General features: G+C 43.9%; 1 protein-coding gene across 1 annotated transcript in view; it reads right to left on the reverse strand.

The window, feature by feature from the left end:
* RASA3 (RAS p21 protein activator 3) overlaps positions 1–11,040 on the reverse strand; it is a 63,394-nt gene extending 52,354 nt beyond the window's left edge. The window contains exons 1-4 of the mRNA XM_023731898.1: positions 10,824–11,040; positions 10,339–10,411; positions 4,533–4,609; positions 8–112 (exon numbers count right to left, since the gene is read on the reverse strand). The gene's annotated coding sequence lies outside the window, so the exon portion shown is untranslated. The remainder of the gene's footprint in view (positions 1–7; positions 113–4,532; positions 4,610–10,338; positions 10,412–10,823) is intronic.
* Between the last annotated feature and the right edge of the window lie 572 nt (positions 11,041–11,612).

Raw genomic sequence — 11,612 nt, forward strand, 5'->3', positions numbered from 1 at the left:
ACATTACCATGCTTCGTAGGAGCTGGACTGCCGTAGGACTTTCAATGGAATCCTTAGTTCTCCCAGAAACTCATCTCCAAATTTCAAGTTACTGGCATTCCAGAGGTCAACTCTGAAAAACAACAGCGAATAACACAAATGTGGCTTAAAGAAGGACAACCTAGGGTGGAATAGAGATTGTGAACCGTTTTTCTTCTTCTTTTCTTTTTCCTCAAGAGGGTCTTGGAACATGATCAACCTTCTGTTCTGCCCAAGTCGGTCTTAATGAAGACCTATACTAACTGAGTCTGTTTAAAATATAAGTTAGAACCAGGATTATGACCTTGGAATAAAGAGTTACATTTCCCCAGGTTGCAAATGAAAAAGAAAGGAAGGGATGAGAGCAGAGCGCATGTGGCTGGTACGAGGTGAGCAGGATGGTCTCCTTGGACTCAGCCTCCTCCTCCTCCTCTGTGACACAGGAGGTTAGCTGTTGGGTATTTGGGCAGCTATAGTCACATCTTCACTTCAGCAATGTCTGTAGTCTCCACTAGCCCAACAAGAGGCTCAGGTGAGGGAGCAATCTGTGTCTCCGTTTCTCCTCAAGGTGGGAAAGCTTCATAGGTACACTAATCTCCCATTACAAACAGGAGAACCCTGTAGAGCTGTGCCTCCCAGCTCTCTGACCCAAGCACCGAGCACGAAGACTTTCAATCTGCAGGGGCTTAATAAAAGCGGCATGCATGAATGAATCAAGTCTAATTCTCTTCAGTCTAATTACTCCTCAGTGGATGAGACTGCCAGTAGAGAATGATGAGATACGAAAAGATATGAAAATACCAGGACTGGCCAGCCTGACCAATTTAAAAACCTGCATGCTCACTACTTTCCATCACATGAAAGTATATCTAGAAAAAAAAAATGAGTGTATTTGAACTCTCCTTCTCTTCCTGAACTGAGAACCTCAACATCCACCAATCGCATACGACTTACCAGCATGAATCGTGAAAAAGGGGAAAAAAGTTCCCACAGAGGAAAAGGGGAAAGAGAGTAGCTGGCTCACAAATAGCTGCCAAACCACGGCGCTATTTCCGTAACAATCTCTGTGAAGAGTCCACGCCCAGCTTTCTGAACAGTCTGGTAACTTCTGAGATGGGAGGGATCACTCACCAGTGTTTTTTTGTCAGGTAAAACACTCCAGTATTTCCTTCAGATTTTGAGACTGTGGCAACTGTATCTTCCTTTCGGACTGATGGATGACTTTAGCTGGTGTTAACAAGGTAACAGGTTTTACACCGCACAGGAACAGCTTCACCAGCCTTTCGCTACGTGGAGCTGAGAATCCAACGTTAACATTTCTAACCAGACGTTGGTGGTCAAAGGAAATTCATGTGAAGGGGGAAAAATCTAGAAAACGGCACCCAGTGCATTCTACCATCCTTGCAAGCCAAAATGGGAGTGGTCAACATTCAGCCGTTGAAAGAACATCATGACAAGAAATAAATAAGCCTTTGGAAGACAGTGAAGGTGACACTGGAGGATGACAAACGGGAATCAATATCCCACAGGAGATTATTTTTAGAATAAACAAAACAGAATGTTTAACCCGCCAGTTGACAGCTGAGCAATATGTATGACAAACAACTTGTCGGGCCTTTTTTTTAGTCAGAGAAGCATTTTAAAACATTTTTGTTTATACGCTTAAAGGAAAAAAAAACCCTAAGACTTCATGTTTTAATTCAAAGCCCCATTTGAAAAAAACAAAATCGCTTCTTTCTTTTAGCAAGAAAAAAGAGGAAGAAGCTGCAAGTTGGAGGAACAGCTGGTACCAAAAGGCAATTTTCAAACAAGGCCTTGTCATTCTGTACAGAGTCAGTCCTCAGGAAGGACCTTTTCAGAAGCTCAAAATTTCGGGTTACTTTGCTTCTAGCTCGGTATTCTGAAGCCCTGAAAATGAAGATTTAAACGAACTGAAGACATTTAAAAATTGGGCTCAAAGCGAGTTACGTCTGTGGAGGAGGTAACTGCACTTCCTCAGGACTTGATGGAAAGAGACACGATATGGATACAAAACCCCTCTGTCTCACATGTGGTGGGAAGAGGAAGTGTCGGGGGGAAGGGAAACGTGCTGAGAACATTCTGTACAAACTCAGCCTGCTTTCCTTCACTGTCACCGTCAGGGTTAGTAGCCCTTCGCTGCCTGGCCCAGAAGCCTCTCCACACATCTTAGTTATTGCTCAAGAAGCCATGAACGCTTGTACAGGTTCTTTTGAGGAACACCAGAGCGCTCTCTTCCCTAAATGTAGGCCTGTGGTCTTTCTAATCGAACCTCACATGCCTGAGGATATCTTAACCCTAAAATGCAAGCTGATTTTAAACCACCTCAAACTTAGTAAAAGATTCTCAAACAAAAACCAAACTTGTTGCTGTCAAGTCAATTCCGACTCATGGTCGACCCCATGTGTTTCAGAATAGAACTACTCTCCACAGGATTTCCAAAAATAAACATGTCTTAAAACCAAAAAAACAAACCCGTTGCCGTCAAGTCGATTCCAACCCATAGTGACCCTATAGGACAGAGTAGAACTGCCCCATAGCTTTCCAAGGAGTGGCTGGTGGATTCAAACTGCTGACCTTTTGGTTAGCAGCCAAAAGCTTATCCATTGTGCCACCAGGCCTAAACGTGATTATCTTGGCCCTCTTGACTACTGAAAACTACATAACATATTTACTTATTTGTTTTCTGTCTCATTACAACGTAAGCTTCATGAGGGCACGGTTGCAGACTCTTTGCACCTTGAATGGAACATCAATATCTGCCTTGCAGGAACATCAATATCTGCCAGATGAAGGACAGGAGAGTCCCACGTGTGGCACTCTGCATGACCATAGCAATATAACGGCCGCTCGTATTCTCCAAAATAACCTAAATAAAATTAGTATCTAAAAGTCAACGTATACTACAGACAGGGGTATCGAACCCAGGTTTGGATGGAAGGGATGATCAGGAAAGAGATGACTTGGGCAGTATTTATTATGCCTTTTTTATTTTTATTTTGTGCACCATATAGAAATTTTCAAATGAGTCTGCATATATACCGCTTCAGAGTAGACAGGAGGCATTATGCAGAAGCATTTGTACAGAAGTTGGTACCGAAAAAACAGAGAATGCAATAAAAAACAAAACAAGTAAGAATCCAGCTTACTTTAACGAAGAGGAGGGGGCACTAACTTGGTCCATAAAATGGACATTCCTGGAAGATCGCCTTTTCCAAGACTCTAAGTAAACGGGATTGTGGAGACTTTCTGGAAACAAAGACTCACAATTGGCTTGCGTTTCTTTCAAGGTTCTTTCTGAATTTTGGACATGAGAGCATGTCTTCTTTATTCAAGCATCCAAGTACCTTTGCTAAACCACACGATACCTTATTCTCCTTCATTTCCTCTGGAAAGTATCAGGACGCCAAGAAAGGGAGATTATGGGGGCAGACCAGCCATAGGTGAAGTTTAACAAAGACTCGGTTTCTATGACAACATGCCTGAACAGAACAAGGGAAGATAAATATAGGCTCCACAGATAAGATCATTTTATAAGAAGCAGTGCTTAACATTTTCCAGGAGGACAGGAGCTTAGAGGAGACTGGTCTAGCCTGGAGCAGGGTGGTAGTAGGCCCTCAGTGCCACCCACTCCAGGCCCCAGCTGCCCTGCCTCTGCTCAGTCCAGGGGAAAGGCTGGCAGGCCCGCACCGCAGGGGATTTCCTGAACCCGAGAGCTGGAAGCTACTGGCCAAAGTCGGTGGGAAGAAAGCCCTGGAATATTTTCTAAAATTAATGCTAGTAAAAATTATTTAAAATAATTTATTTTTATTTTTGTTGTTGTTGAAAATACACACAGCAGAACACACACCAATTCAACAATTTCTGCCTGTATAGGTCACTGACATTGATTACATTCTTTTAAGTCTGTAAGAATTGTGCAGCCATTCTCACACTCCTTTTCTAAATTGTTCCTCCCCCATTAACATAAACTCACTCCCCCTAAGCTTCCTGTTTCCAGTTGCTGTAGCCAATTTGATCTCACACAGATAGCTCTTTAGAAGAGCTCAATGCTCAGGGAGGACATTCTCTGATGCTAGTAAACATTTTAAGTTATGATCTCTAAGGGTGATAAGCACAGACAGTGAAAACCAAGGGCTTTGTAATGAGGATCGCGTAAAAGAAGCTGCGCCACCCAGCCAGGGGCCTCAGATATTTTGGGTGGATGGAATCTTGCAGACACTGAGTAACATAAATCTTCTGATCTTCACCCATGAAAAGATATTGCAAAGTGAACTATAAAAAAAATTGCCCATTTGATACATAAATATCTTTTCGGCACACTACCCAAACAAAGGCTCTTATTTCAACTACAGCTGCTAACATCCTGGTGTTAAAATTACCAAGAAAGTTGAAATTCATTTCCATACATCCCCCGTTTAAAAGAAACAAACAAACAAGAAAGGTAACTTCAAACTAAAATTGCCAAGTAGAAAATACTGATTTCCTTAACTTACCTAATTTCAAGTTTGTCTACATCCTCCTCCTCAAAGTCAAAGTGGGATTTTTTGCTGTAGCTACAGGGTCTGGTCACCTGATGATATAGATGGGAGAAAAAGAGCCCTTTAAACCACAACCCCTAATAATAACAATAAAATAAGGATAAGGACAGCTAGCATGTATCAAATACTTATTATGTGCCAGGCAATGTTCTGTATGCTTCACATGTATCATTAACTCATTTATCCTCTTAACAGCACAGTGAAGAGGTACTCTGTGTATCCCCACGTAATGGATGAGAATGAAGATAACTCGTAAGTAATAGAGAATTCATGCTCATCACCACCATGTTTTTTCATTGGCTTTGCTCAACTCTCAGGAAGAAACACACCTGAATTAGTTTCCTTTGCAGCCTCAAGCCCCCAATTCTGGGGAGCGTGGGTGTCAAAAGGGACCCCTTCACTCATTGCTGTCGAGTCAATTCCGACTTATAGCAGCCCTATAGGGCACAGTAGAACTGCCCCATGGGGTTTCCAAGGAGAGGCTGGTGGATTCGAAGTGCCACCCTTTTGGTTAGCAGCTGGATGCTTAACCACTGCGCACCAGGGCTCCAAGGAGACCCTTTAGGACCATTTAATCCTCACATCATCCATACAGAGAGAGCACTCCCCTCATTCTGCATATGAGGACCCCCAGGGGCTCAGTCACTTGACTAAGGTCACAGCCATAAGCTAAGGCCGAGTCTCCCCACCTGCACCACATCAGCACATGCCCAGCAAGCATGTGAGTCCCACTATGGGCTAGGCTCTGTGGGTGGATGATGGAGAAGGCATGGTCCTTGACCTCAAGGAGTGCCCAGTCAGATGCCCACCTGAGTGGCAAGCACATGGCAGGGAAATGTGGTTCACTCAAAGTTTAAATTCTCAATCGACTGAAAACTTCCTCTTTTGACAAATCTCCCTGCCTTTCAAGGCCTTGTATTTTTGCTACCAATGCTTCAAAGCAATGCGTGCTTTCAGGAGGAAAGAGGAAAAGGGGGTAGTTTACTGTGGTCCCCAGTGCAGTCACTTGGAGGAAGCTGCTGCACTTTCTCATTACAAGGATCTCAAGATGAGTTTCTTGCATCCGGCTGACAGGAGACACAAGCATTTATGAGGTTTCTTTTTTATCAATGTGATGTAAAAGGTACAAGCTCCCCACACATGAAATCCTCACGACTCAGGAAGATCAAATGAAACACTGATGTCACTGACCAGGGCTGTCTGAAGCCACGGCTTCTGAACTTCCCTTATAAGCAACGTCTAAGGACTTTCAAGTTTTATTTTGTCCCCTAAGGGGTGATGGGAGTGGATATCAATTTAGTTGGGGTTAGAAAAATGAAAGAAAACACCAAAACACCGTTATTTTCCTCTTACTATCTTAGAGACTGTGTGAGTTCCTTAAAACATACAAAGGAACCAAAGAGCTAGACTCAAGTGCTGGGGTAAACTTGAAGCATGGCTTCCTCCCAATCCACAGGGTCCCCGTAAGCCTCGTGGAAGCTTTTATCCTTGCAACCCAGGAATAATAATGTCTCCAGCAGCTGTGCCCTTAGCAACCTCCGTAAATTACGTGCTGTGCACTCTTGTTTTAACTACATAAACCACGTATTAAATTACAGCCAGGATTACAAAGAGGCTTCCTTCTTGCCTGACTGACACAGTTCCTCTTCCCTCCCTCTCTCCTCACTCAAGGGATTAGGTCAGAGTTAATGTTAGTTTAGAAGCTTTTGGCTCAGAGTTCTAATCCAAAATTTGGCACAAAGTCATTATGTGATCTTGCTTTAATTGCTTAACCTCTGAGCTTTAATTTTCCGATTTGTAAATTAGAGGTAAACACTAAGACGCCACTCAGGGTGGCTGAAAGGAACAAACAAATGCTCCAAAGCTTCCATTTGCTACGCCAGAGCATTGCACCCGTCACTGATCACTTGCTGCAGCGGTTCCTCGCAGTCTCAGTCCCAAAGCTCCCAGATGCTTCTCTCCCTCCTGACCTCCACACTCTTGTTTCCATCTGTCTAGTTAACCCCTAAGGAGCCCTGATGGTGCAGTGGTTAAGTGCTCGGCTCCTAACCGAAAGGTCAGCGATCCAAACCCACCAGCCGGTCCACAGGAGAAAGATGTGGCAGTCTGCTTCCGTAAAGATTACAGCCTTGGAAGCCCTATGGGGCAGTTCTACCCTGTCCTGCAGGGTCGCTATGAGTTGGCATTGACTCGACAGAAATGGGTTTGGTTTGGTTTATTTAACTCCTCCACGTAGACCCCCAAATCTGCTTTTCCCTCACCTTCCCCATCTCGTAAAATGCGACCACCACCCACCAGCTACTCCAGTCAGAAAAGTGGGAGTTGTTTTTGACACCTCCTGCCCCTCCTCCACCTCATCAGAAGTTCCATCTATTCTACCTCCAAAATAGGTCTCGCCTCCCGCCACTCACCTCCACTGCTTTTGGTGCCTCCCTCGTCCTAGCCTCGTTCACCTTTGGCAAGCGAGGCTTCTCCAAGGCAGCCATACCAGTTCTAGCTCTGCTGCCGCACCCCACACCAACCATTCCCCTCCATACAGCACAGTCATCTTTTTAAAAACACCAATCAGGCCACTTCGCTGCTTAAAACCGTTCAGTGACTTGCTCTCGTCTGGCTCACCACACCTCGTCACTGCCCCTGCACTGCCTTCAGCCACGGTGGAAAGGCTGGCTCCTCCTCAGCCTGCAGGTGTCTGATGAAAGGTCACCTCCTCCAGGCAGCCACCCCATCCCCCGGCTCCTCCACGTTCTTCTCTACTGGAACACCTTCTCTTGTACCGCACCGTGTGGGTCACGGTGCTGTCACCGGGTTAGCCTGTTTATTACGTCTCCCACACTGGCCTATCAGTGAGGAGACAGCAGGGCCATTTTCTTTCCCATGTGGTTCCCAACCTAACACCAGCACACAGTAGACACCGAATGCATTTGTTGAATGGATAAAGGTGGCTCTTAGAGAATTTAGATATGTAAGGGGTTTTGAGGTGGTGCAAACAGTTTGCATTCAACTATTAACCTAAACGTTGGCAATTAGAACCCAGTGGCACTACAGAAGAAATGCTCGGCAATCTGCTTCCATAAAGATTATAGCCAAGAAAACCCTATGGAGTTCAGTTCTACTTGTAACACATGGGGCTGCCATGAGTTGGAATCGACTCCATGGCAATGAGTTTGGTTTTTTGGTTTTAGTGGTCCCTGGGTGGTGCAAATGGTTAATGTACTTGGCTGCTAACTGAAAGGTTAGAGGTTTGAGTCCATGCAGAGGTGCCTTGGAAGCAAGTCCTGGCAATCTACTTCTGAAAAGTCAGCCATTAAAAACTCTATGAAGCACAGTTCTATTCTGACACATATGGGGTCACCATGAGTCTGAGTCACCTCAATGGCAACGGGAAAAAACTGGAGTTGTCCTGGAAGAAGGTGGCCTGAAGGCTATTTACTTCCTATTGAAATTAAATATCTATTTTTCTCGTTTCTTTCTTGTCCGAGGCTGCCTGCCAACACACTGGGCAGTGTTCCCCTTGCACACTCTCCTTTCCTGGAGGGCTGAGGGGAAGCACAGGCAAGGGCTTGGTCTCAGACTGGGTCAGAGGCCATGGAGCCTGAGACAAACTATGAAGTACTGCTAATAAGCTGAAACTGAAATGAGACAAGGAGAAGCCTGATAAAGGCAGATTTGTTGCCACCAAGCAGGGGGTTGAACCATTTCAGTCAAAGGACATAAACTCCAAATAGCAAGGTTTATTGAGCCCTGACTCCAAAGTCCTCTGGTCTTTGGGCAGATCTGCTCCATAAATGGAGGCCGAAAGCAAAGCAGTTATCTAGAGGACCCTAAACAGCAGGGATTATCAGCTCAGGTTTAAGGCCTTTCCAGGAGTTTTACAGATTCACTATCCAGACCATTGTTTTTCAAACTCATCTCTTGGTTGTGAAATTAATTTAGTGGGTTGAGACCAGCATTTAAGAAAAAAAAAGAAAAGAAAAGAAATACAAGTATACGAAATAGAAAATAACAGTGTACCACTCATAGTATGGGTAAGACTTGTATAGAAATAGACAGGTATAGATGTGTGGATGAATTGGGTCACAATGTAAAATCTATTTCTTATTGTGTGTTGTGCTAAAAATAGAAGTTTGGAAACCACTAATCTAAATTATTCCAAACAGCCTAGACACGGAAGGCTATTGCTGCCTTTAATTCATAATTCACATTAAAAAGTGTTTTCTACATTTTCTGATCAAGAATTCCTCCCTGCCTTTGGAGACCTAGAATGAATCACCCTTGGGGTTAAGGTGAACCACACTGGCTTTCTGCCGTATCTAACCCTCTTAAACATTTTCTTCCTTTGGTTAGAAAATGAGAACTTCTCTGTGGTCCGCGAGGCATGACTTCCATCTGTAACTGACAATGGCTCCTCATCCTCGGCCTCCTGAATCCTGCCTCCAACCCCCTGCATCCCGCTGCCCCAACAAACCTGGTCAGTGACCCTCACCCCCTAAGAATCCTGTGGGCTTTCGGGCTCCTTTCGGGAAAAAATTCAAATATTTTGCACATGAAACCCTTGGTTCTAACCTATCACTCCAACTTCACTTTCCAAAACTTCCCCCATTTTTACCTCAACCCCATTTTGAATTCTAGCTACCCAGTGTTTCCTTCCCAATATCCTATACATGCAGATGGCATCCTTTGTTTGCATTCCCCTCTGTCTGCAATGTGATCCCCCTTCCTACACTCTACTCAGGAGTCAGCACCTCTGAGAAGCTGACCATATCAGGCAGGACTGGTGCGTCTGTTCTCTGGGCTCCCAGAGCCATTTGTTTATGCATCTGTTTTAGCATTTACTGCACCAGATGCAATGACTAATTTGCTTGCACAGCTTTCTCTTCTACTAGGTAGCAAACACCTCAAAGACAGGTATTGAGGTCTTAGGCATGCGTGTCTCCCAGGATCTAGTACATAGGAAACATTCGAGAAAGTTATTGATGGAAGGAACACCTGACTAAATATGTGTGTGCCTTCTTAAAACTCCAGTCCAGTTGTTGTGGAGTTGATTACAACTCACGGGGACCCCATGTGTGTCAGCGTAGAAGCGTATTTTACAGGGTTCTCAATGGTTGATTTTTGGAAGTAGCTTGCTGAGCCTTTCTTCCAAGATGCCTCTGGGTGGACTCAAACCGCCAACCTTTTGGTTAGCAGCCAAGAGTGTTAACTGTTTGCAACACCCAGGGTCTCCTTAAAAATTAAACCAGCTGTATTTATTTGTTTTTCTGTTCTACAAAGTCTTCAGCTGTCACATCTTCCATCTTATTAATCTTGGCATTTCACATTCTGAGAGGCAGACAGAAGAATCTCTGTGTCTGAATGGATTTCCCCTTTTGTGTCAAAAATCATCACTATTTCCGGTGACACAATCTTCCCACCACTGCTCAGGGAAGGTTGGGTGGATCAGCTTAACACAAACAAACAAAAACCCCCAAAGTCCCGATAATTTGGGAAGTATTCATCTGTCAGCATTTAACTCAAAATCGGGCCAGTACAGGGAGAAAACAAAACAGCTTTTCTCTCTAGGAAGAGCAGAGACAGTTCCTGGGAATCAACATGCTGCAGGGCTGGTGAGGGGCTGGCCAGCATGGTCCCGGACATTTCTCATGTGCTGGTACTTCAAAAGAACTTTCGAAAGGAAGTAATTGAGATAGTTCAGATCTAGATACCAAAGTATCTCGGGTGTCGGGTTTCAACTTAACGTCTATCCCATTAAAATACCAACCTCAAAATAAAACACTTCATCAAACTGGGGGTTGTTGGTCTTCTTTTTCACTTTTGTCTTCTTCGCTTCCGATCTGTGATTAAGAGAGGAAGGATTAAGATTAAAAATAACACTGTTGATTCCAACCCTCTTGGTCTTAAGACTGAGCTATTAAATGCACAAGTAACTTACTGCCTGTATTTATCTTATAAATATTTCTGTTTGTCTCCAACTCCAGATGGTATGCAAATTAGGAACCTTCATTGGGCCAAAAATACTCAACGTTAAGAGCATAAAGGATTTCTTTTTCACAAAGCAAATTGAGAGCAACAAAAGAAACAAAGGGAAGTCAAAATTATACATTCTACCTCAAAGTGCTTCCTGCATTCTTCTGAATGAGGTATTATTATCATTACTTCAGAACTGTACTCAGTGACTACTACCCATCCCTACGAGGCCCAAAAATGAAACCCAGTGGGGACAGGTATCATGTGATTGCTACTTGCCTGTATGGTCCTGCTAATGTCACAGTGGCATAAGGATCACACTGTCCATTCACGATGGGGAGACCTTGGCACTCGAAGATGCTGAAGAAAGAAGTGAAAAGGGGACAGTGATCAGGACAAGGAGATGAGATGCAAGGACTAAGAGGTAGACCTTGACCACAGTCTCTTTTAAGGCATGCTCTTGGGTCTAGGAGGGCAGGTCTCTGAACAAGGCTAAGAGTAAAGAGCCATGAATTCTGATGCCATCTTGGTCATTAACTTCCTGGAAGCTTCATATCTATAAAACAATAATGGAGGCATTGATTAACAATTAGAAAACATTGGGGAAGGGAAGGAGAAAGTTTCTCTTCCAGCAGATGAGTGAATGTTACATTCAGTGTGAAACAACCTTGGCTGAGCACAAGTTTCTGGTGACTTACATGATTTACAACACTCTCTTAGAATGTTGCCTTAACCACTACCAGTCACTGTAATGACGACCAGCGTTTACTTACTTACTGCACTCCCTTACTATGAGCTAGGCACTGTTCAAAGTGCTTTATATGGTTCACTCAGTTAATTCTCCAATAATCTTAAAAGTAGGTGCTATGCTTAATTCCATTTAACAGATAAGAAAACTGGGGCCTAGACCAGTTAACTGAACTTACAACTAATAAGTTGCAGAGCCAGGATTTAAACCAAAAAATTGATGTCACAGCCTGTGTACTTACCCTGTATCTCATATATGTCTCTAGGTAGTACTAAAATCCCAGTTTCAGATTTTACTGATTCACTGATTCCTGCCTGCAG

Source organism: Trichechus manatus, unplaced genomic scaffold, assembly GCF_000243295.1.
Source record: "Trichechus manatus latirostris isolate Lorelei unplaced genomic scaffold, TriManLat1.0 scaffold00004, whole genome shotgun sequence".
In the NCBI taxonomy this organism is placed as follows: domain Eukaryota; kingdom Metazoa; phylum Chordata; class Mammalia; order Sirenia; family Trichechidae; genus Trichechus; species Trichechus manatus.